This window comes from Nicotiana tabacum, chromosome 21 (genome assembly GCF_000715075.1).
Source record: "Nicotiana tabacum cultivar K326 chromosome 21, ASM71507v2, whole genome shotgun sequence".
Classification (NCBI taxonomy): Eukaryota; Viridiplantae; Streptophyta; class Magnoliopsida; order Solanales; family Solanaceae; genus Nicotiana; species Nicotiana tabacum.
In genome coordinates this window covers 41,144,189-41,148,886 of record NC_134100.1, presented here as the reverse complement: position 1 = coordinate 41,148,886, position 4,698 = coordinate 41,144,189, and positions in this window count along the sequence as shown.

Here is a 4,698-nt window from a genome sequence, read left to right as displayed (position 1 = left end):
ACATATGAGCATCACTTGAGTTCATAAACTTTTAGCCGATGATATTGTCGAAGTCAATTTTGGAATAGTTGAGTCAAAGATCACTTCATAATCTTTCTCACATTATTTCATTATATCGGCACCATTGGCCACAAGTATACCATTCACTATTGGCACGTTGGCCACACTTTATATCCCCAATTCACTGATTTCACTTCCAACCATCTTTATAGGTTATCAATAATAAGACATTCCCAATCAAGACTTTAGGTATACATATGAGCAATTAAGAGTCTTAAGAATATTGAGATTTTCTCATACAATTTGGCATACTAACATTCATTTGAAATACGATTCAAGCCACCACATTTTAATACGCAACCCATACTTTGAAACTCATGGAAATATTATGGAATTCAGTTCCAAGAGAGAAAGTTTACCCAACATATCTCAATTGAGCTTTCCTTAAATTACTACAACATTTCAGAAATTCTAGCAATCCCAATCTATTTTGAGACATAACAAAAATTAAACCATAATTAGGAAGATATTCATGGTCTCAGCTAATTTGAGCATTTTATCAAACACTAGGTGTGCAAATGTAACCACAAGGTTCTTCTACAAGATTTCCTTCACTCCACAACCCAATCCTTACTTATTTAAGTTCAACAATCCTCCCACAATTCTTATTGATACATGCATGTATAAATAATACTCTCATAACCATGAATCATACTCCTAATCAACCATCTTCTACCCAAATTCAAAATTGAAAACTAGGGTATGGAACCTTACCTCTTAGATGAAGAACTTGTGGGTTTTCCTTGTTAATCTTCCAAGATTTGAGCAAGACTTGATGAATAATTATCCTAGGGTTTTCTCTCTCTCTAAAACACTCTCCTTTCTCTCTAAAACATCAGAATATTTGCTCAAAAATGACCCTTTGCGTGTATTTAACGAAGTAGGATCGGGTTTTAAAAACCCAAAAATGAAGCTCCGGAACAGGTTTTGCGGTCGCATATGCGACCGCATAATGGTTATGCAGACCGCATATCGGTCGCATAATTGGTGTCCAAAATGACCAAAATTCTGCCTGAGTCTGCGGTCCGCATAACAGTTCTGCGGTCATATAGTACACCGCATAACAGTTATGCGGTCGCATAGTCGACCGCATAATTGCTTCCAACAGACCCAAACAACTGCATCACTCTACGGCCATTATGCGGCCCGGAGAGTGATTCTGCGGTCGCATAATGGACCGCAAAAATGCATAGTTCCGCCAAAAATATTTCTTTACTTTCCCGTGCATTGTTCAACCCAAAAGGTCCGAGCCGCCTCAAACACGTAAGCCTAGTCTGGCACCATGAATTATTATTTTCTTTGTAAATTTTACCGGGATTTACACTTAAGTTCTTCAAAAGTTTTTCGGGGTGTTACAATTTCACCTCCCGAATGGACCCTATCTTGAGAATTTTGGTTACCCCGTCATTTATGAATACGTGTTTTACCTCGGACTAGGGTCTTCTCTTTTGCTTCATCGGTCTGAACTTAGGGTCCAAGCTTAGCCGATGTGTCGTTATGTCTGGTGGAATCCCTGTTATATCTAAATGGGACCAGGAAAAACAATTAATGATATCGATAAGAAATTGAACAATTTTCTTTCTGAGTTCGGGGCTCAATCCCATTCCTAGGTATACCTTTCGTTCGGGTCAGTGCTCGATTAGTGCAACTTGCTTCAGTTCCTCAATTATTGATTTGGTGGCGCCGGAGTCATCGGGAATCACGAAGGATCGAGGGACCCTCTGATCATCATCTTCTTCGATCTTCTAGTTATCGGGTTGGGTCGAAGCCGAAGTTTGTGATAGCTATTTGGTGTCTTGTTCTCCTTCTGAGCCCGATCCCTTTATTGGCGAAGGCGAGGATATTGGTTTCGCTTCCACAATGGCGAACATTTCTTTTGCGGATGGTTGTTCTCCATAGACTATTTTGACTCCTCTCGATGTTGGGAATTTGAGGACCTGGTGTAGGGTTGAAGGTACAACTCTCATGTTGTGAATCCATGGCCTTCCGAAAAGGGCGTTGTATCTCATGTCGCCTTCGATCACGTGAAACTTTGTTTCCTGGATGGTTCCGGCCACGTTTATTGGTAGAATTATCTCGCCTTTAGTGGTTTCACATGCCATATTGAATCCGTTTAGAACCAGGGTTGCGGGTACGATCTGGTCCTTCAGGCCGAGCTATTCTATGACGTTCAATCTAATGATGTTGGCCGAGCTACCTGGATCAATCAACACACGCTTAACTTTAGTTTTATTCATGAGTACGGATATTACCAGTGCATCATTATGAAGTTGTATGACCCCTTCTGCATCTTCATCATTGAAGGACAAAGTTGTATGACCCCGATGATCATGTGAATGACGTGTTGTGGTTCTTCCTGTTTGTTTTGCTTGCCGAAATCCCTGTTTTTAAAACGGTTCTTTGCCCTATCGCTCAAAAATTCCCGAAGGTGCCCTTTGTTGAATAACCGGGCTACTTCTTCTCTTAGTTGCCTGCAATCTTCCGTTCTGTGGCCATGGGTGCCATGGTATTCGCACATTTGATTGGGATTCCTCTGGGCAGGATAGGTCTGCATGGGTCGAGGCCATTTAGTGTCTTTGATGCGTCCGATAGCTGATACGATGGTGGATGCATCAATGCTGAAGTTATATTCCGATAATCGAGGTGCTTCCTTAGATCCGGGAGGTCTATCGAAACTACTTCTGTTTATCAGCCCCCGAGACCCTTGACCTCGATCACTTCTTTTGTTATTTTGCCTGAGGTTATGTCTCGATTCACTGACTCTGTGGCTTCCGTTGTACGGTTGGTATCGATCCCCAATCGGACCTCGTTCCCGATTAGTATCCCTTCAAACAGCGGGTTCAGACCCCAATTGATCATCTTCGACCCTAATTTTCGATTGGTATTGATTGTGTACATCGGGCCATGTGATGGCTGGGTATTCGATTAGGTTATGCTTTAATCGCCGTGAAGCCGTCGAACTTCGCTCGTTCAAACCTTGAGTGAAAGCCTGAACAGCCCAATCGTCTGTGACTGGTGGCAAGTCCATTCGTTCCATTTGAAAACGAGATACGAACTCCCTCATCATCTCGTTATCCTTTTGTCTTACCTTGAAGAGGTCCGATTTCCTTGTTGCGACTTTTATGGCGCCGGCATGTGCTTTCACAAAAGAGTCTGCTAACATGGCGAACGATTCGATGGAATTTGGCTGTAGGTTGTGATACCAAATCATTGCCCCCTACGAGAGGTTCTCTCTGAATCTTTTTAGCAACACAGATTTGATTTCATCGTCTTCTAAATCATTGCCCTTGATGGCACATGTGTAAGAAGTGACGTGCTCGTTGGGATCGGTCGTCCCGTTATATTTGAGAATTTTGGGCATACAAAATTTTTTGGGATTGGTTTCGGGGCTGTGCTCGAGGAAAAAGGTTTTTGCACGAATTTTTTCGAATCCAACCCTTTTATCATTTGTGGAGCTCCCGGGATCTGATCGACCCTAGATTTATAAGTTTCTACTTTTTTATCGTTAGTTTCGACTCGCTTTGTGAGTTCCTCGAGCAATTTGGCAATTTCGGGAGTAGTCCCCAATTCTTGCTCATTTGACTTTACTATAGCTGGTTCCATTCTGTGAGTAATTTCTCGGGGTGGATTGGGCTCCGGCCTGCTTTGTAGCTGAGTTTGGCTCTGCAACTGAGCTATTGCTACCTGTTGGGCTTGCAACATTTTGAAAATCATACGTAAGCTAACGCCGTTTTCCTCGATGTTATGGGTATCTCGAGCCGTAGACCGAGTGCCACCATGGATGCTATTCTCGGGTTCAGCATGTAGGTTCGCCTCAATGGCTACATGCGAATTGATATCAATTGGCGCTCCGATTCGAGCTCCAACGGTATTCACAAGTGATCTTTCAGTACTAGGTATCAAGTTGTTTTTTTCATCTTGAAGACCGGCCCCATTAACGATCAGTGAAGCCATTTGATTGATGGTTAGTCGTAGCTAATCTGAAATTCAAGATATTTTCGTAAAACACAATGGCGTGTTTTTTCAGATTCGTATCAAATAACCACTATTATCCTTAGCCCCACGGTAAGCGCCAAACTGTTTACCTGAAAAACGGATAGAGTTAAATTTATTCGTAGTTCTAAGGATATGTGATATAGCTCAATACAAACTGTAAGGATAGAAGAAAATATCAAATATGGACCGCAAAAAAGACAAAATAAACACAATTGTAACGAAAGCGATTTTTTGGGATTAAGTAAGATGAATTAGTTTATGAGGCTTAAAAGAATAACTCTCGAATATAAGAGAATATGGTACTTCAATTACAATGTGAGCTCCAAAAACCTGCCCTTCCAGAAATGATAAAACCCCTCTTTATAGTAGAGGGACCTTACTTTAAATATAATTAAAAAATACTCACTGGGAGATCCATGATAAATCACCATTTCCACCATTTCTATCAAGATTCTCTCATCTAGTGGGATTGCAACGGCTTATGTCTGTGAGTCCGATCTGACTCGGGCTTTTGATCTCGGCTTGAGCCCGATTCTAACTCGAGCTCTCGATCTTTGGCTTAAGCTCGATTCTGACTCAGACCCTTGAATTGATTCGAGGTCAATGTTGGTTGGTCTCTGGCTCATAAGCTTGATAGCTTTA